Genomic DNA, 23,129 nt, shown 5'->3' with positions numbered 1-23,129 from the left:
ATCCATACACTCCCATATATGTATACATATATGATCAGGTATGGATAGACACACATGCACATATTCATGCATATATACAGGCAAGTAAACAGAGAGATACTTTCTCTCCCTTATATAATGTAAGTAACTTGAGGGCAAATGTTGTTTTCAATTTTGTCTTTATATTTTGGGCACCTAATGAGCATAATAGCTATTATTGAGTGTTCCCAATTTAGAGTCAAGGAAGATATGAATACAAATCAAGTTCAAATCCACAATAAGTATGAATAATCTATTCATAAAAGAAATAAAAGAAAAATGAAAAAGTTCTATATATACAAAAATATTTATAACAGCAAATATTTGGAAACTGAGGGCATGTTGGGGAATAGCTGAATAAATTTCAATAATAAAATATACATAAATATTAAATTATATTAATGTAATGGAATACTGTTAAGTTGTAGGAATTGAAGTGATTGGTTTAAAAAAATGGGATGATATGTATATCTGATGCAAAGTGAACTGAGAAGCCCCAAGACAATAATTTACATAATAAAAATAGTATTGTAAAGATAATCCATTATGGATAGTCATTTTAATAAATATAATGTTTGAACACAATTCAAAAAAGTATTTATAATGAAATTTCACATCCACCTTTATATTGAGAATTGATGAGGTTGGAGTGTCTATTGAAGCATATTTTCCCCCTTTCCTTTGCTCTATTTTTCCTTTTCTGTTTCTCTCACTTTCTGAAATATGGCTAATACAAAAATTTGTTTTGCATGACTTCATATTTGTAATGGGGAAGTTATTGGTAACTGAGAGTAAGAATCTAAAACAAAAAATAAAGTTGAATAAAAAATTAAAAGCTGAAAGGGTTATACAGGATGATTTTTAATCCCTTGGTTTTTCTGAGTGTTATACTGTGACTTGTTGAGCTAGATATAAAAAAATAAGGGAGATGGTTTCTTTAAAAATTTTAACTAATATTTAGATTGTCTTTAAAGCAAAAGTACTATCATTATTTTCCTTTTAGAGTTGAGTAAACTGAGGGTAGAAAAAAATAAGCAACATATTCAGGGTTCACACAGCTAATAAGTGACTGAGGCAGGATTCAAGATGGAGACAACTCCATTATCTAGCATTCTATCTACCATCTAGGGTAGGATAGCTGCCTTTACTTCTACTATAGTGACTAAAGCTGGTTTGTTAGATGGCTAGCAATTCTCATGCAAATTCCAGAATCTTTACTAGGTATTTTTAAATCCAGAGAGAGTTTAATTCTTGGGGTTGGAGAAGGTTGGGGAATGGAATAGATTTACAAACCAAGCACCAATTAGATCCACGCTAATACAGAGTGTGTCAGAATGCTTTCTAATCACCCAGCCAAACCCTGGAAAAACAATATTACTACATGGAAAATCTCTATCAAATGGGAAATACATAAATTCAGGTGTGTATACTTAATAGAATCCAGTCATCATCACCACCATCTAAACATTCCTTAGATAAAATGTTAACAAGCAGAATGAGCAAAAGATAGGTTAAAGGAGAAGTTTGAAATGGTGAAAGCATGGATGTGGGACAGAGATAGCCAGCTGGAAGAGGATGAAGGGAAGAAACTGGTCCTTTCCCAGATGCCAGTGTCCATGAGGCAAAGGCTTTGTCATCTGTCCTAATTCAAGCAGGCATTAACATTGTTTAGGACATCCTAATTATAAAACATAAAAAAATTAAGTAAACATAGGGTTTTTATTTTTAAAACTTCTTTTTGTTAGGAACTTAATCATCAATAAATATAAACAGTGTAAGATGCAAAGATGAAAGAAGATTATACAAGAAATTGTGAACATTAGGTAAAATTGGTTTTAATATACACATATACTTAAAAGTATACATATCTACATATATATTAAATCAGATTATAATAATATTTCATATATTAAAATACATAAACAATATTATTATTAATAAGGTTATAATAAATTATGCTATTTGTGACTTCATTTGTATTTGTTTTGTTCTTTATTCATATTTTGTATCTTTTTTAGGTGATCTTTTTTCTCATCTATTGCTACCCACTAATGTACCATTCCTACTTCCTAAGGAGGTACCTGGTAATAAGCATCTATTAGCACGACAAATCATCACACTATTTGCATCTGGGGGGAAAAAACAACAACCAAGAAAATCTCTACTCCTAGAGTCATAGGAATATCATAATAAAAAATATGGTGCTGTGTGGGTCTATTAGATATGGTCTAATAGATAGAGATAAGAAAGAGTAAATATTTATTAAGCTGCTACTAAGTGTAGCCACTATGGTAAGCACTTCACAAATATAATGTCACTTCATTTATGAGACTGAGATTGCAAGGGATCTGAGTTCTAATGTCTAGTTAAAAAAAACAACAACTCATCGGTCAGTTGGAAAATCTATTGAGTTTGGTTTCTGCTCCCAGTAAAATGAAGCCACCTATTCCATTAAAATGCTAAAAGCTACCAAATATATTATTTTAATTACGATGAAGTTATATAAAGAACCATGCAAACAGAAGGAAAATAATGGAATCTCATTTGGTAAAAAAACTGGTAATTCTTCATTCCACAGTTCCAATTATGGATCATTAGGAATTAAATGAGAGATAATATAAAAGTTGTCATGAGAGAAATATGTGACCAGGAATAAAAATGATGGGACAATCATGTAGTGAGAGCAAGAGATGATTTGGTATCCATGTGATATTAATTGTACAGGAAGACTTAACTTTTACAGTGGATGCCATGTGGCAGATTTATAAGAAGACACAGAACAAAAGTCATACAAGATGGTCCAGCATGGATAGTTTATATTACTGGATGGAGAACTCACTTCAGAAAGATCACAGATCTCTTGGATCATTGGAAGACCAGCAAAAACATACATTTTCCATGAAATTTACCATTCCAGCTATTGGAAAAATTTTGCAAAAAGTGACCAGATTGAAACCACTCATTCTCTGATCTCCTAGATGCTTGTCATATCTTTGTTTAGAAATTGTTGGGTGTATTTCTAAAGCTAAAGGAAATCATTTTATTAAAACTTAAACTGAAGAGAAAGTATCCTTGTTTTCCTTGCTCCTAGTGATAGCTAAGTAATTCCATGAATCACCAACATCTTAGAACTTTTAAAAATGAAATAAGATACACAGAAATATCCATTTAAAAGGAAACAGTTGGGGCAGAATTTAAATGTGTATTTAATCTTCCAAAGAGGTGATTTTTTTTAACATGGTATCTAGAAGAAGGGCTGAGGGCAGAAAAGTTGTTGATGAATTTTTGTTTCCTTTTCATTCCATCACTATATTCATCTAAATAAGTACCAGTTTAATGAAGAATTATTTAAAGGAAAGGAAACAGTCTAAGTAGCCATACAAATAATGTATGTCAAATGACCATAGGGGGAGAAAGTGTCCAACTCTAAGCAATGGTTGTTCAAAAAATGCATAAAATATAAATAAAGATGTTCCCTTTAACCATTTCTAGGGCTCTTGTCATTCCTTTATATCTCTGTTGGAGCACAAAACCAAACAGGAGAATGTTCAGGCTCCCCACATTTAAGAGGGTGAAAGTCTTTGTAAAATAATGCACATTAGCACATTATTTTCTAGATTTCCTAGTTTGCCCAGGAACATTCTTAAAGTTAAGAAATATGACTGCTCTAAAGAAAGAAGAACTACCTATGTGTCTCTCTTATCTTTCATGACAGCGAAGTTAGAGAATATGCCCCTCACCCCTTCAAACCCACCCACACACAATCCAGAAATTTACTCATGGGAAGGAAGTGGCAAGCAGAGTCTTAACTGGGTGTGTGAAACAGAGACATCTACTGGCTGATCTGATGGGTGGATGGGTTTGGGGGTGTATATTTTCCCCATACTATCCAGTCTAAGGAATGAAGAATTATCCTTTCTTTTACCAAATAAGACTCCATTAGGGTCTCATTTTCCTTATATTTGTTTGGAACTTTATCAATCTGAAGTGACTCAATGTTATGCATTTAGTAGTTTGGGGCACATTTTCATGGAGTACATTACTTCATTTTATTGGAGTCAGAAAAAAAAAGTAAAAGAAAATTTCCAATTGATGTCTCCTTTTTGAAAACTGGGCTTTAGAATTCAGACCCTCTAAGATTCTAGTAAATCTCATAAATCAAATGAGATAATATTTATAAACTACAGTGTCTGGCACATAGTAGAGGATTATTAAGTACTTCTAATTGAAATTTTGTTCCAAATTTTCTAAACTCAACTTGAGACATGTTCTGACCTTCTTCCAGTGATTCTTGTACCCCAGGTGGTTCCATGAACTATTTAGGGAGATGGAATCTTGAAAATTTCCTTCTCCAAATTTCAACTATATTTAAACAATCCATTTCTGGCAACAATGTAACACTAATAAGTCTTTATAAATGGTATTCGAATAAAACTGAGGATAAAAAGCCTGAACTTTTTATACTAATATTTCTTGATGTGATTAATAAATTGTAAATTGGATGATTGCTGACTTATTGCATATGTTCTTGTTTTCAATCTTCCAGGGCACATTAGTCAATGGTCTTATTCTATGGGTAGGGGTGGAGGGAAGTTAAATGTTTTTCTAATCACTGTTGATCAGAATTCCTAGATCTTCCCAGATATATGAATGTACCTAAAGCTAATCTGAGAGGATTGATGATGAGGCAAACTCAATAGAATAATTGCTTTCTGATATTCCTCTAATCCCTTTCTAAATTATACCAGATATATGACTGACAGTGAAGAGGAAGTTTTTAAGCCTTGGTCATCCTTTGTTTAGTTGTTTTGTTTTGTTTTGTTTTCCTGATTCTACATTGGTGGTTAGTCTATGGCAAAGTGTTCACTTTTCCTGAAAGGGAAAAGGAAAGGTTGGGAGGGCTGGCTGAGCTTTTTGTTTGTTTGTTTTACCTAGTCTTTAGGTGTTAGCCTGAGTTAGGCTTTTATTTTTTAAATGTCTCAACATATTTGATTGGATATTTGGGTCTTGTCCAAACCTCAAAAAAAAATTAGCTTTTTTTAGATAAATTTGGAATAATCAACCTAGTGGTGACAGTTTGAGCCTAACTCATGGCTATTGAAAGGAAAATCTATTTGTCCTTAACTTGGCAAACTCTTCTATTTCTTACTGACTCTTTGGGGCTATTTAAAGTACAACTTTTCAAGCTCTGCTTCTCTGTGTCTTTATACTGATTCCATTCCTCCTTATGATCTCTTAAACCTGTTTAAAGGTATTATACTTATTTTTTATGTCATAAATAATTTCAATAGAATTGGACAATTTTTCTTTCTCTGCCTCTTTCTCCTCATCACCAGAGTATGCTTACTGTCCATTCTCTTGGATGAGCCAAATATGATTTTAGATCGTGGGAGGGGAAGATCATTTATCCATTGACTCTCATGTTTGCTGAAATCATCTGATTTTGAAAGTCTGGCTTAGCTGGGTGGGACTCCCCTCTTAAATATGTGTTATAGTCATGACTGATGTCACTCTTCAGGGTTAAGATAGGGCTTGAGGAGCCAGTTCAGGTTTAAATGTTGAAAAGTACGCTTAGTTCAAGTTAAACAATGGCGCTCTGGAAAAAAGAGGGGAAAAAAAATTCAGCCCAGAGGTGCTGAGTTGTGAAAAGAGTGTTGTTTCTGGGCCTGGTTTCCTGAATAGACTTGTTAAATACCATGGCTGATGTATGCTAAACAGGGCCAGGCAGTATGAGGAGAGAGAGGGCAGGCCAGCTGAGTGGGCCCATCAGTCTTGGAGCCAGGGCCTACACTTTGATGGCTCCTTTGGAGGTATGAGTAAAAGCCAAACCTCTGTTCCCTCCTATTTTTTTTTTCATTTCTGCCATGCAAAGATAATCAGGTTTATGTAAAGTATGTGTGCTCTTTTGACAGTCCACGGTATCTCATTAATTCAATCACACCAAACACCATTGTTCCCAAAGTGTTTGAAATGCGGATAGGGATGGAGGCTTTTTTAATCCTGTCAATCAATGTTAACATTTTTCTTGCAGTTGCCATGGCTGAGGCCAGAGTTCATGAAAACACAGAATAAGAGCCAACAAAACAAGAATAAAGACTTATTTGAGATACTCTTTTTAAAGGACATCTACCATGCACAAAACATGGGAAGTAAATGTAGACAAGTTTGGACACTATGGCTCACTGAGAGGAAAGAGGGTGAAAAAAAAGGAGAGAGAGAGAGAGAGAATTTGAAAATCAAATAGGCCTATAAAAACTTGACCCAAGAGTCTCTGGGAAAAACCCGATGAATTGCTCCCTGGTAGAACAATGTTCCTTCTTTCGTGTGTTCTTCAGGAGTACAATGCCCAATATATTATAACACATGCCACTGATGTCTTTACACTGTTGTAAGCCAGCTCAAACCCACAGAATGCTGATAGAGGACAACAAGAGATTGTGCTGGGGTAATTCTCCCTTTCTCCTGTCCTGCTACAAACAAGCACTGGGAAAATTATTCATGCATAGAGGCCAACAAAGCAAAGATGGGAGATTTGTGATGTCACACAGCGAGATCATGTGACAAACTTTAAAAAAAAAAAGACAACATGCATTCACCCCCTGAGACATTGTTAGATTACCATTTTATCTGTATAAACGTTAAAGACTGAGAAGTCTCCTTGTGGAAATCAGGACTGCTTTGGGGTAATGTTTTGCAAATTAAGGAGAACACAGTTTCCCCATGGAACAAAAAGGCAAGACAATCACCAAATCTTGAAACCTCTAAGGTTACAAGTGGAATTTCCTCAGAAGGATTTTCCAGGGCCTCCCTCCCTTCCCCAACACTTCTTCCTCATGGAACACAGTGGCTTGACATTTTCTCATCAGAGTAGAGCTATAACCATCATGGGACTAACTTCAACCAGCTCTCTGTTCAATGAAAATTATATGGACGTAATTAGGAACTTTTCCATTTGGGGAGAGGTGGGTAACAACCATGGAGATCAAGATAGTTTATGGATAAAAGAGTTGTTTTTCGTTCTTATTCAAATCCATCATTTTTTTCCCAACTGCACTGATCCATCTCCATATATGAGTCAGAGATTAAGTACCCAAGGAAGAATGAACTGCACTATTTGGAAATCTCTAGCCACATTTCCAGTCACCATGGTGAGTTAATGGAAGTCATTCCTCTTCCACAGGCAAAGACATAAGTTTAAATTTCAGGACTCTTTACCAGTATTATGGCACGTCTTTTTCATTGCTAAATGGAAGGTGATGAGGTCTCTAGAAGGAATGGAGCTTCTCCTTTTTAAAAAGTCTCATTTTCTCACTTCTTTTCTGCTGATATTGACACCTACCAAAAGCACTGTAGCTGGTGTTGAGGATAAAAAGTCAAAAAATGAAACAGTTCTGTCCTCAAGGAGTTTATTTTCTATTGTGAGAAATAATACATACACATTCAAGTAGATACAAAATAAAGTGATAAAAATTAAACCTGTGATTTCATTGGAAAAAGGGAACTCCCAGAGGAGGGAACTCCCAGAGAAGGAAACTCCCTCTATTAATGAATACTAGCCCATTCTCTGCAACTTAGAGAGTTGTTTAAAGTACTTAGAAAAAATAAATAAATAAAGTACTTAGAGGTGAAATGATTGTGTTACAATAACTTGATTGTGTCAGAGGCAAGACTTAAACAAAGTGGAATCAGAAAATGACTCAATAGAAGGTGCTGCACAGGATGAGCTTTGAACAGAGCTTGGATTTCAGATAAGCAGACATGAGGATGGAGTATATATCAAGCTGAGGATGAGGGAGAAAACCTATAGAGGCTTTGAAAGGGGAGAAAAAAAAACAAAAGAAGGCAATTATTAAGGATCTACTATGTGCTAGGTAGTGAGATAAATGCTTTACAAATATTATCTTATGAAAGGTATCGAGGTGTCTCAGTGGATTGACAGCCAGAGCTGGAGCTGGGAGGTCCTGGGTTTAAATTTAGGCTCAGAAACTTCCTAGCTGTATGACCCTGAGCAAATCATTAACCCGCATTGCCTAGTTTTTACTGTTCTTCTGCCTTGGAACCAATTCTTAGAATCAATTCTAGGAAGGAACGAAAGAACTTAAAAGAAATATTATCTTACATGGTCTTCACAACAACCTCTGGAGGCAAATGATAGTATTATTTCCATTTTATAGTTGAGGAAACTGAGACCAAAAGAGGTTAAGTAATTTGTCCCAAGTCCCACAAATAACACCTGCACAAGCTGAATTTGAAGTTTGTTCTTCCTGACTTTTTGATCCAGAACTCTATCAAGTTCACTATTTGTGAAGAACAACAACAACAACAAAAAGGCCAGTTCAGTTTAATCAAGAATGTTTTAAGGGGAGTTTTGCATAATAAAGTTTGAAATGTAGTCAAGGGGCAGGCCCTGAAGGGTTTTAAATGACAAAAAAAAAACCATTTGTATTTGATCTTAAAGAAAACTGGAGCTTGCTTAGTTTGGGGAGTGACATGATCAGACTTAATTTTTAGGAGAACCACTCTGATGACTGAGTGAAGGATGGAGGGACACGAGGAAGACTTAGGCCATGAAAACCAATTAGGAGTCTATTGCATTAAAACAAGCAAGAAGAACTGAATTCCTCAGGTAGTTGATAGTTGTGTAATTAGAGGGACTGCCCAACTCCAGTATTATGTGTTTTCTTTTCATCATTATTGCATTGACTTGACTTGGAGTTAATTCACCAGCTATCTTATTCAACAAAAATAAAACCAACCATGAGACTGTGATGCTGAAAATTGGAAGGCATTAACATAATTCCATTAAAGAACAAACATTTTACCATTGGTGCCTATCTTAACTAGGAGTTAATTTTCAACTTGGTCATTTAGAATTCAGAATCTATTTATGAATAAAAAAATGAAATACCTGGTTGGGTTCCCATCCCATTCTTTTGTTAAGCCTCTGGGATCTAACTGGAAGCCCTAACCCCATGCCTTCCACTGAAAGTACTTAGCTGTGCTCTTGTAGGTCAGCAATAACGTTCTCCTTGCCAAATCCAATTGACTTTTTCCATTCCTCATCATCCTTGACCTCTGTGACATTTGACATTACTGACCACCCACTGCTTATTGAAACTCTTTTCCTTTGGTTTCTGTGACACTGCAATTTTCTGGTTGTTTTCCTCCCCTTTCCTACTGCTGCTGCTTCTCTACCTCCTTTGCTGGTCTCGTTTTCTTCAATAGGCTATGTCTTTGAAAATTAATTCCCTATACTTACTACCTTCATAAATTCATCTACCCTTATGATTTCAATGATTTCAAATCTCTGATTCCAATTCTGATCTTGTGCCTGCACTCCAGTCCCATAATTCAAACTGCTTGTAGAACTTCTCCATTCACATTTCTTTATTTTCAAAACCACAGAAACAAGGGCAATTCAATTAAACTCTTTGAGCCTCAGTTTTCTTATTTTTAAAATGAGAATGTCTATCTATCTTTCACAATTGTCAGGTTTAAAAAAAGATTTGCTTTTCAAACTTTAAGGTTTGACTTTCTAGTCAGTGCTATCTAGGCAGATAGATGGTGCAGTAGAGTGATTAGCTGAGTCAGGGAGACATGAGTATTGGCCTTGGAAACATTTTTTATGACTGACTGTAAGCAAATTATTTAACCTCTGTCTTTCTCAGTTTCCTTAACTGTGAAATGGAAACAATAGAACCTAACTCACAGAATTGTGGTGAGAATCAAAGGACATTATAAAATGCTTAAATATTATATATTTAATAGATATATTATATATATATATAATATCTATATTTCAGCAAAACATTTACCAAATTTCTTATTTTATTCTTTCTGAAAAGATGGAGTCAAAGGAGCCTGACAATTGTGGGATAACATGCATTCAGCACCAGTGCTGTGGTTGAATGCAGATATTCCTCAACCTTCCTGTATTACTATCAACCAAGTCCAAAGGACCACTTACTGAGATTGCTATAAATAAGCTTCTTGCTGAGATTCAGACTGGACAAGACATTCTCTAAAGTCTCTTCAGATTCTGAGATTACAAACTAAGAAGCTGAAAAGGACAAGCTCAAAAGATCCAAAAGAATTTCTTGTCCTAATAAAGTGAAAGGATATTTATGATTATAGTTTAAAGGGCACCCTGGAATTCCACACCTAAAAAGTCATAATATGACTATGATTTCTGTGGAATATAAGCACCATAATTAAAAAGCAGATCAGCAAGCAGATAGTGGATGAAGTAGCAGCCTAAGATATGGGAAAACCTGAGTTTTAAACCTTTTTCAGATACTGACTTATCAGCTGAGTAAATCTAAGTACATTATTAACATTGACTAATAGCACCTGCCTCGTGAGGCTGTTGATGGTGTCAAATAACATGATTTAAATTAAGTATTTTGCAAATTTCAAAAGAATATGTAAATTTTAGTAATTATTATTGATAGGAATACTCTGGAATCACTATCCTATCTTCTCTGATTAGGTCAGAGAATTTGGTAAATTGTATTCATGAAAACAATTTTGGATGAGATGAGCCCACAGACCATGTACAAGTTTTGAAACATGTTTATTGTTGTTTTTGTTGTTGTTTTAATTTTCACTTACTTGTACCTATCTTTTCTTTTGTTTATTTTCCTCCCCTTACCATTCCTATATGTAAAACAGCATCACTTTCATTTTCCTTTTGCCCACTTTTTTTTTTTGCCTATTTATTGAAAACCTCTGACACTTTAAAAGCTGGTTCTTTGCATTACAAGGTAAAATTGAAAATTGGATGTGATTTGAAAATGCTGAAACTGTTTCAGGAAAAGTATAATGTTAACAAGTTTCTGTGCACTTTTAGTTCTTTGAACAGGGACATGAAGAAAGGGAGCTCATTCAAGACAATCAACAAATATTTATTGAGTGTCAATTGGAGTTGACTAAGATTATAGTCTGCCATGGTTCAAAAACATATAGAATCTAAATATATAGCCAACTATGGTTTGTTTACAAACTATTAAAATGTTACTAATCTAATAAGAAGATAATGGAAAATTAAAAAAAATAGGGATTTCCTTTCAAGACCAATAAATTAACAACGGCAACAAAAGATGAAGATAGTTACACTACTACTGCTACACTGCTGGGAAAACTGTAAATTGAATCCAAAATTCTGTAAAGAAAATGGAATTATGCTTAAAAACAAATTAAATTGCCTTCACTCTTTGTTCCAAAGATATGATTATTGTACATGTATCCTGAGGAGGTCTGACACTGATAATTCTTATGTATAGAAAACATTCATTGTAGTGTATTTTGGGGTAGCAAAGAATCAAGAAAAAAAGGGTGTCCAGTAATTTCAAATGATTAAAAATTGTTGAACTGTTCATAAATGTGATGAAATATCATTACTTCCAAGAAATGGTGGATATGAAGATTTCAGAAAAGTATGGAAAGACATCTATGTACTAATGTAGAGTGTAATAAATGGAACCCAAAATAAAACAAAATAAAACTAACAGTCATAATTACAACCATTTAAAAGGACTGATTCATAAAAAACAAAACTAAATATTTTGTGTTAAAATGGACAAAGCATGATCCTAGAATAGAGTTGAAATAAAATGTGCCTGCTTCATTTCAGAGGAGGGAAAATATTTCACACTGCAAAATGCAATACATTGGTTTTCCTAAACTCTTATCTGTATTTCTTAATCTTTATAAAAAGAAGAACCTCTTTGAGTAAGGGAATAGAGAGTCCTATATTCAGAAATAAATGTGATGTCAAAATAAAAGAGACAAAATATGACATAAAACTGTCCCGATTCTTCTCTAAATTACAGTAATAAAACATTTTCATTTACAAAGCATACTATAATAGAAAGAACACTGGATTTAGAGTTAGAAGGTCATGATGTATGTCCCAGCTTTAGCATGTACAAGTTCTGTCATCTTGGACAAGTCACTTAACTTTTCTTGTTTCTTTTTATCAGATAGAAGCAAAACCATATCTCAGTTTTCTATTATAAAAATAAATAGAAAGGGGCTCCACCTGAGTCAATTCAAAATTATAGATAAGTTCATAATAGCATATATATGTATAGTTTCATAGAAGAATTATACAATAAAGTTTCATCTACAAAATGGGAAAAATATTAATCACCACCTACTTCACAGATTATTTTTTATTTGTTTGTTTGTTTTTTATCTTCTGATATCCATGCATAAGAACTCAAACTACTAATCAAGTAGCTTATTTTCATTTAGCCTACTGCAATACTCCACAGACATTGTTACGTTAATAATAGGCCCCACTTACTCTAGACAGATCACAAGCTCTCTTTCTTAAGCATCAACCTTCTCAAACAACTATTTTTGAAAACAAAGAAACAAAAAAAACTCTCTTCTCCTCATGGTTAATCTTCTGATTATGAACCTCTACCAACTTAGTCTTTAGGTGACAGTCAGAAAAATCCATTGTGATCCCTATCCTTGCCATCTTTTGAGCTTGGTAAGACATGCCAGAGTTTTCTATCATTGCCTCAACCTTCAAAAACTGGCTCACCTCCTGCTGTTAGAAGACATTAAAACAGGTTTGGAGGAGAGGGAAATTTATGATTACTACAGGGGAAAACTACATTTCTCTGTCTTGCAACCAACTACTATATGTACTAACAAGCAGAAACCAGTGGCCTTGCTTTGCAAAGTCATAGAATCATAAAACTAGAGATCAAAGGGAACCCAGAAACCAAATACCTCACTCCCAATCCCTCATTTTACAGACATGATAACTGAGGCCCCAGAAGACTAAATATCTTGCCAGATTTTACAGTTAATAAACAGAAGTGAGATTTGATCCCATGTATTTGACTACCAGATTTATTCAATGTTACCCCTTAATTTTTAAACTGTTTCCCATCATGGACCTCAGAATTTTATTGATTTTGTTAGATACAAAGCCTGATTCTCCAACTGAAGCCTTCCTCACCACTTCAATTCTGCAAAATTTGGTTCCCTACAAAACCAAGTGGAAATAATGAAGAGAATTAGTAAGTTAATTTACCACACTCAGTTGGATGTATATCATCTGTATCTGCTAATCGGTATTCATTCAGTTGTTCTTAATGCTCTTTTACCTGCTTCTAGTTAGGAGCCATATTGATGAGAGCTGCATGAATTGGTAATTGCCCACCCACTTTTTTCTTCATATTTTCCTGTTGAATGGAGAGTTTTTGAAAGAAATAAAGGGAAAAAAACTAACTCAGCTAATTCCAGAACTGAACTGACTTCACCCTTTTATCTTCTTAGAGCTTAAATAGTCCATACCATATTTTTATATCAAATCACATTTTAATTAAAAAACATATTCATTCTCACTCTCCAGTAATAATACATCATACTTTGGAATACAATAATGCTTTTCCCTTTTCATTGGAGTGGATCCATATGCATCATCCTGATCTATTGTTTATTTAAAAAGTCAAATCAATTTTAAATTCCCTAGTTTTAAATGATATTTTATTCTTTTATGTCACTTACACTATTTCATTTTTCCTTTTAATTCCCCATTTTCTCACAATAGACATGCAATGAGATCTAAATGTGTATGATAGTAATAAATCAAAAAGCTCTCCAATTTAGGCAATTTAGACTTGCAAATTAAACAGCGTGTGATTTGAGATTCTGTGGGACTTTCAGGTCACCTGTGCTCACAGAAGGAAAGAGAAAGGCAGAACAAATCAAGTTTAAGACATCATGTATTTCTGTTGTGAAATAACATTGTTAAAGGGAAGAGGGATAAAATAAAGCTGCCCATGTCAAAAACAAAAACAAAGAAACCAACAAAACTTTTGTTGGAAGTCCAAAGAAGAGAGAGTGAAAGTGCTGAAAAAGAGTCCCAAAAGAGTTGAGCCGAAATGATTAATTTTCTATCTCATAGAGACCACAAAGGAGAGGTTTCTCCAATAAGTTTATCTTCCTGAGCTTCAACCAGTCAATCATTAGAAGATAATTTCAGAAAGTGAGTTCTAAGAGGAACTCACAATCCCTTATCGGTAAAATTCATGTGCAAAAGGATAAAGGGACAGACATTCAACTCCATGAAAGATGCTCAAGTCTACCGTCAATCTACATGCTATAACTTCAGGAAGAGGACTTGATTACCCACTAAATCAATCAGGAGTTCTTCTGAAAATCTCTCCTTTAACCATTAGCCACCTTCAATATATAATTTTTTTCATGTGTATTTAAACAAAGAGAAAATCCAATTCATTCAGATTCTATTAGATTTTATCATTACTTTAATTGTAGTTGGGTTAAGTTTAATTTTGTTCTTTCAGTAAAATTCGACTCTGGATATATCATTAAAACACACATCTTTTTGGGTTATATTACTTACATATTCATGCATTTGAATTATGTTAATCATATTTCATTTTTAAAAATAAATGTAGTCCCAGGAGATTTGTTAGTCAAATTCAAATGAGTAAAAAAATTGTTAAATAATTATTTTGAGAAAGGCACTGAGTATATAACCCACTCACCCCCCAAAAAATGTCCCTACATTCTATTGACAAGATACATATGTATCATTAAATTTGTGAACTCCTTGAGGCCAGGGACTGGTTTTGTTTTTCTTGGTATTCTCAGAACTTAGTACACATTGTCTCACACAAAACAATCTATCTAATAAATATTTATTAATGGATGATTTATTGATAAAGTATATAGAAAGGAATGCAAAGTAATTTCAGGTGAGAAAGATCTCTAACAGATGAGTAGATCAAGAAAGACCTGTATAGGAAGAGGCAGATGAGCTGTACTTAGAAGAAAGTTAGAAAGTCCACCAGGAAGCCATAAGAAGGAAGACATTTTAGATATGGAGGACTGACCCTCTGGTTAAGAACTAGGAAGAAGGAGAGGAAATGTTGATTAGAAACTAGAATAGGACAATTGCTCTAGAGTGGAGAGTATATAGAAAAGGAGTAATATGAAATAAAATCATAACGGAATATGGAATCCAAACTTTAAATGCCAAGCATTATGTAGCATCAATACTAAAAAACACCTTTTATATATATATATATATATATATACATATATATATATGTTTGAGGATAATATAACTGGATTTCTTTTTAAATATTTCTTAATTTATAATTTTCCATAATTCAAAATGGTTTTCTCTTACATAAATTTCAATTGATATATTGCTGAACAACATGTTTACTTTACTAATTAACATTAAAATACAAAGTTAATTTATACCCCATAATCAGAGAGTTATAAACTGGGAGGGTAGTTTAGTAACATTATGAGTAATTTTATAAATTATAATAGAATCAAGCAATTATTAAGAGAAAACTTTATTTTTTATATTTTATGTTTTTAATTTATTAAGAAAAATTTTCCATGGTTACAATATTCACATTCTTTCCCTCCTCTTGTCCCTCCTCCCTCCCAAAACCAACACACAGTTCCACTGGGTTTTACATGTGTCATTGGTCAAGACCTATTTCCATATCATTGATATTTGCACTAGGGTGATTGCTTAGAATAAGAGAAAACTTTAGAATGGAAGTGATTATAGCACACTCCAAAGTGGAACTGAAACTAACTCTACCTAGAGAAATATTAGAGCACATCAAGTACTTCCTATATAATTCTTTAGGATTCCTGGAAACAAAGAATCTAATTTTAATATTCCAAATCTTAAGTGGTTTCCATAATAAATCCATGCTACACCCATGAGAGGGATTTTCTTCCCTGCTTTTTCTCAATTCCCCAGTTATTCCCAGCCTTTCTTCTGTATGTGAAGGTAAGCCATGAATAGAATGTATAGGTGGATCCATGCTTACAATAATCTGAATAAAAATGATCCATACCCAAATCACAAATGTGGCTCCCCAGCTCAGAGCTGTAAGTAGGTAAGGATAACTGAATGTTGTCAAACAAGTGCAATGAATTAGAGGACAATGAAGACTTTCAGTCCTTCAAAATCAGAAATACAGACCTTAGCATCTCATCACTAAGAAGACTCTGCGAAAACAGGAAAACTACAACTTCCTCACTTGAGGTAATGTACTTTAGAGAACCTCCTCTTTCATTTGGAGATGCATTTTTTGGTTCTTGCTTCAGGAACCAATATTTGCTTTTGTGTATTCATCCTATCCACCAGAGCCCTTGTCAAAAAAGTGAAACTTTTTAAGGAAGCAATGGGAAATGGAATAAGGAGAGAAATTTTGAAAGCAAAAACTCCTTAGGGGAGATATTCTACCAGTAAAGCCCCTCTGAGAGGACTTTCTTGGGCATGTCTGAATCCACTCCCTCATTCTTTCAACTGTTATTCTCTTATAGGAATAGGAACAGTATGTTCCAGCAAGAAAATTTAGCTGCCAAAAATGTGGTGAGTGAAAGACAAAATGACTGAGGGATCAAAGGGCTAAACTTCTGAGCATATTGATTTATTAAGCAATGCATTGCAACTGCCTAGAAAATCAGGACCAGGCACCTTCCTCAACTTAGAATTGAATTCCAAATAGAGGGGGAGACAGAATTTTATACATTAAAAACTTAATCAAATAAGACCTAATAATTAAAAAGATATAATACAACATTCAACAATCTGATTTCTAATTGGAGGAAAGATTACGACTTTTCCAAGTTGGAATGGAGAGAGTGAACAGGTATAATTCCCTGAATTCAGAAAAAGAGCTTTCCTATTACCTCCAAGTGTCTGTCAATAATCAAAGGAACATAGAAAGGGCAACTGATTGATTGATCAGTATGGAATTGGCTTTCAGGTGAAAATATATAGGTTATTAAAGATATATAACTGTGAATAACCTCTTGGCATCAGTCATTAGATATGACTGGGTGCTTGGTCCTTAGTTAAGGGTCTCTTAACAGTAGGTAGAGGTAGTTTAGTTTCCCTGCCACATAGGGTAGCTTCAAACAATGCAATAAGTTTTCTCCCAATTCCTGTAACTGAGAGGAGTTTTCTCACAAAACAGAAGCTGGACTAGAACCATAATTGAATAGAAAGAAAATTGAACTAGTTCCAGAATTCAGTCACAAGATTGAGTGCATGTGGTTTACTCAATTCACTCAACACTGCAATCTTTCCTTTTCATCTTTTTTCTTCTACCCCTTTGAACCCTTGTCTTGAGTTCCCATGCACCACACACATATAGCCTCCCCCACCCCTTTCTGGTCCCACACATTACACAGATCTGCCACAGATCTCCCCCAAAAGATCACCATGCCATGTACCAAAATCACTTACTCTTTACCCTCTCCTTGCTACAATGAAAACTTCTATTCCTTTGGTAATGAAGGCTTCCAACTAGGTGGTAGAAGGAAAACAATATAATTTTGCTAACTTATTTTAATGTGTTAATGGCACCTTCCAAGGTATTAATATGAGGTGTTAATGACACCTTAAAATTCTAAGAAATATGCATATTTTGTGGAAATCTGTGTCAGTATAGCTAAATTTCTAACCAATATACTAGCAAGAAATTTACTATGTCATTTTTCAGACAGTTGTGGGAAAAAAATATTTTTGAAGCTCAGAGTTATCATTGACCCTACCTAGGGCTTTGCTCCTAGAACATCTCTAAGGTGTTTCTGATTTTCTCATTTTCTTCTCCTATTCCATTCCTTTTGTTCTTCTAAAAGCTTCATTTTCTTCATGAGTGCTCTGGTGGATAGGGTGAGTAAGAAGGAAAAAAAAATGTCTTGGTATCTGAAGCAGGAACCACAAAAGGCATCTACAAATGAAAGAGGGTGTGAGGAAGTATCTATCTGGGAGTTTTCCTATCAGCATATTCTTCTTAATCACTAGAAGCTAAAGACTGTATTCATGCTAATGAAGAATTCATTGTCCTCCAAATTCATCACACTGAAATGAAGCCTCAACTGTCCTTGTCTAGTTACAACTCTGTGTATTGAGGCTGCCACATTTGGGTATGGATCATTTTTATCATTATGGATCTAACTGTCCCTTCTATTCATGGTAAACTTGCACATACCTAAGAAAGGCTAGGTGGGGAAAAACATAGTACAGTCAAATAACTAGTTACTTTGGGGGAAAAAATACTACTTAATTAGATGTTACTAACTAGTCATTTAAATGAATTCTACCACATTTCTTATAATACTTCCCCCCCACACTTTGCATATAAAGCAACAGGGAAAAGCTACCACTAGATTTGTATAAAGGTAATTTCATGAACATAATCTTATAATTTAGTTAAAACCTAGGACTTATAAATTCTAATATCTTTAAGTATAAATATTGCATATGTTAGAAAATTGAAATTTGAAAAATAAAACCTATATTGATTATGTTTTTAAGTTGAAGTTACCTCCCAATATATAACCACATAGGGTAGTGATAGGCAACCTTTGAGCTTGGTGTGTCAAAATTCACCCAAAATAAGAGCATAACTCGGGTGTTATGTCACTTAAAGAAAAAAATCTATAATTTAGCAATATTTATAGTTTAAGTAACAAGAATGTATAATTGTAATATATAACTGTATTTAGTGAAACAAAAACTAATTATTTAACTTACTTGTTTAGTGACTTCTTTGTTGTTTTAGCCTACAGACCTCCAGGACAGAGAGCCTACACTACACTACAGCAAATGTTTCATCCTCAGAAGTGGCCCCATACATCTCTGTATGTAGCCACATGTGGCCACATGTCATACAAAATGGCTACGTGTGTCAGTGCTGACACACATGTCATAGGTTCACCATTAGGGAGTTAAGGGCAAATAGGTAGCACAATAGATAGAATGATGGGCCTGGAGTCAAGAAGACTCATCTAAATGAGTTATATTCTGATATGTATATGTGTGTGTGTGTTTTCTGTTCTATCTTTTGTTCCCATAGTAAAAATAATATTAAGAGGAGAAATTCCCCAGTAAGGGAAAAAACTGCTAAAAATCAGGCTAAGTAAAAATTCCATCCTTCAAAGTGCTGCTCCAGAGCTCTGTAATATTGTTTCTGGGATGTAGGTGGCAGGACTAATCTTTCCTTCGGTCCCTTCTCCAAGAACTTGAGAAGATTTTGAATTTCAGGGACAAATTTTTTTATGGGGCAATTATAGTAAAAAAAAATGAAAGCTTCTTGACAGCAAATATTATTTCATTTTTGTCCATGTATCCTCATTTTGGGCAGGACTTTGAGTAAAATAGTTGATTAATAAATATTGTTTTAATTTAATTAAATTAACTAACCTACCTGTATCTTATTTTGCATGTAATATTCTGCATCCCTCATTCTTCACTTTTCTACTGAGTGAAGGATGTTCTGTTTCAGCCTCTCTTCTCTGGACCCAAGATAGTGCAAATCATTTTGTTCTTGGTTTTTTTGAAATATATCAGTACCTAAGAAATGGTAGCAACTTGATGAATGCATGTTGATAGATAGCCTATGAGTCTAGATGCTATTTAGTGTTGGTTTTTTATTTCCATTATTAAAACAATTGTACATATTATTTTTCTACTTCAACTTCCATTCCATTAGACATGTTTCCATGTTATCTCTTCTGTGATATTTGCTATAATTTCCACATTGAGATATTTATGACAGACATATAGGCTTCTTCAATGAAGAAGTAGGTTCATTCTCAAGGTCATCTAAAACTAAAATAGTGAAAAATAATAATTGTGGAATTACTTTAGAACTGGAAGGGATGCTAGGAGTAACATAGTCCAATTTCCTCATTTTGTAAATGAGATCCAGGAATATTAAATTACTTTCCTAAGGTTACACAGGACATAAGTGACAAAATCAGGATTTGAACAAAGATCCAGTGACTTCTAGTTTAGCTCTTCAAGGACAGTGTTCTTTCCACTGTAACACACTGGGACTGAAGATATGCTTGTAGGTTCAGTACCTCTCTATAAGAAGCCTGGGATATGTGCATAAAAGATGTTATTCTTCCAGTATAATGGAAGCTTTTCTAATATGATAGCAGCTTCTTCAGAGAAAGGACTATTTCCCTTTTCATCCTTGGTTGTTAAAGAGGTGACTCAGTACATAGAGCCCTGGACCTGGAGTCAGGAAGTTCCAATTCAACATTATATACTTAGCAGATATTTGATGTTGGTTGACCCTCTGTCTCAGCTGTTTCAACTATAAAATGGGGATAATAACAGCACCTACCTCCCAGGGTTTTTCTGAGAGTCAAATGAGATAATATTTATAAAGTGCTTAGCACAGTGCCAGGCACATAACAAACTCTATGAAGTTAGAAACTCTCTCCCAGCTATTCCTCAACCCCTGGACTCCCTGTTCCCAGAAGAGTTCTAGCCTAGAACATAGTAACTACTTTTATAAAGGTATGTTGCAATTGATTTTCTTTACATCCTATGAATATTATATTTTTCTTGCCAGCTAGGTAGAGAAACTGAAGTACAAAAAAGGTGAGGTCAGTCTTTTAAAGGGCAGCTAGCTAGCCCTATAAACAGTGGATAGACTCTTGGGTCTGGAGTCAGAAAGTCTCATCTTCCTGAATTCAAATCTGGCCTCAGACACCATATTAGCTATAGGACTTGGGCAAGTCACTTAATCTTGCTTGCCTCAGTTTTCTCATCTGTAAAATGAGCTAGAGAAGGAAATGGCAAAACGCAGCAGTATCTTTGCCAAGGAGACCCCAAAATGGGATCACTGAGAGTCAGAACTGAAATGACTGAACAACAACAAAAGTCTTCTAAGATTATAACATAAGAGTCTAATTTGGGTCTTTTCTCTTTCCTAAGGTTTCCAATACTAAAAGTAGAAGAAGAAAACAAAGATTTCTGCCAGGAATCAGTTAAAATGAAATACCTCCTGGACAAATATAAATATGTGGTCAAGTCTGGGGAAGAACTTCAAAGTGTAGCTCAGAAACAAAATGCCTTCTCCTTGAAGATTCCAGGAGCAAAACTGTCAAAGCTATCTAAAAAATTCATTATTAGTAGATCTTCAGCTCCTGTAAGAATCTGTTATGAAATTCTCTTTTAGTTATACATTTACTTATAAGTGTCTGCAGGCATAGATGGACAGCTGGGGAGCTCGAGATATCTATAAGGAAGAAGAGCCAGGGAACTGTGGGGCTAGCTGTTCCTTGAACTAGCTCAAAATTAAAAGGAAAGGTTAGAAACACATGGCTTGAGATTAACATTGCTGTCCTTTCAGAAGTCAAAGCTAGGTCTCTGTAGTTAGATGCCTGGCTGTTGAATTAGAGTCATGAATAGGTTTCTAATTTAGATAGTAACATCCCCTATTTTATTGACTTGTCCTAATTTGTGCTTATTCAAATGCATGACTTTCTGTATTTAAGTCTAGACCCAGGTTGCTTGTTCATTCCTTTGATGTCTATAATTATCTGATTCCGCCCATGTCACTCTGATTTCTGTCAACATTCCTTTAATATCTACATCCCCATGCCCCTTGATGTTCCAGCAAATGAAATGCTGTGGATGCCAAAGTCTCCATTCTCAAAATCTGGCCCCAGTTTATTACAGACAAGAATATGTAATATGGAGTACTTCTAGTGGATATAGCATACATGGCAGGTAGATGGAAGAGTCTAAAAAAGGAAGGAGAAGTTATATCTTTTGGAGGTCCCTTTTACCAATTTCTTTTTGCATAAGGAATTTTCCACACATTAATAGTCTCATACTATTTAGTATGAAGGCAATGGAAGTGGAAGGACTAAAAATTAAGCATTCTAATTCCAAATTTATCATATATAAAAATTGCCTTCAGAGTGAATCTAAGCATTCTTATGTGAAGAATAACATCTTAGATTACTCTAGATATAGGTAGCTTCCCAAGTATAGGTGGTATTCTGGAAATATTATATCTCTGAAAGGAAAAAATGTGGGAGGACAAAAAATATCAAATGTGGGAATAAATTCAGTTTGCCATAAAAATAAAACCAGATTTCATAAAGAAAATTTGCCCTATACTTGAATCTGTATATTATTTTATGGTATAGAATTCATTAAAAGGAAAATATCCGTGCTTTTTTTCTCACTAGTTATATTCACTAGGATATCTAAGTACAGTATTTGTTAGGAGAGAAATGTCAGGACAGAAAATTTTCCCTAATCCTGTGCCTTAGGAGTTATAAAAGAAAGACCCTTCTCTTACTTTTGTTGACAGCTCTATTACTGTTACTGTTGTGTAAAGTGCTTTTGTATTTCTATTTTAAAACAGCATTATATCTCCCATCAGGAGGTAGGTGGTGGCAAAGGAGGCAAGGTGGTAAGGAGAGCTGACCTTATAGTGAGTTATCAGAGGAAATAAAAACATTGGGCCATGGTGGTAATTATTGTACTCGGAGTATATGAATCATCTCTCTTCTGGGAGATGCACTTATATGGAAAACTGTAACTTAGTATGTGGTCCACCAGGGGAGCCCTGAGACAGAAGAAATGGAAGCCTTCTTAGGTAGTAAACATTCTCCTATGTTAGCGAGGTTGGTGATCTTCATGAATCATTGTAGGGATTTTGAGAAATTTAGCATATTTGGTAAACTGAACTAAGGAAGTTGTGAATTTATCACCAGCTAACAGGCTTATGGTATGCCCATATTCCTATTACTAAATATAGTATATCTAAATAGAGAAAACAGGACTTCAGTGATTGATCCAAAAGGATATCTGAAAGAAGAGTAATGACAGAACTTTATTGGGCACTGGGAACAGCTGAAATAAAAGATTTTGAACCCAAGAATGATATCAGCTTCTCTTAAAGTCATGTGTCTATCTATTACATCTGTGCCTCAAAACAGCCTTGTGAGATAGTTATTACGGTTGTTTCCTATAGTCACAAAATGGAAGCTAGGAAAGTTACCCCTGTTCACATAGTTAGTATTCAGAGGCTGCATCTGAGCTTTGGTTGTCTTCATTCCAGGTCCATTACTATAGCTATAATAATATGAGTGTCTCCCATTATCAGGTTCAGTAAGATCATCTTTCTCTATGATTTTGTATTCTCTGTCTCTATCTGTCTCTGTCTCTCTCTGTCTCTGTCTCTCTCTCTGTCTCTCTCTCTCTGTCTGTCTCTCTCTCTCTCTCTCTCTCTCTCTCTCTCTCTCTCTCTGTCTCTCTCTGTCTCTCT

This window comes from Gracilinanus agilis, chromosome 1 (assembly GCF_016433145.1).
Source record: "Gracilinanus agilis isolate LMUSP501 chromosome 1, AgileGrace, whole genome shotgun sequence".
In the NCBI taxonomy this organism is placed as follows: Eukaryota; Metazoa; Chordata; class Mammalia; order Didelphimorphia; family Didelphidae; genus Gracilinanus; species Gracilinanus agilis.
This window is presented reverse-complemented; position numbering follows the sequence as displayed.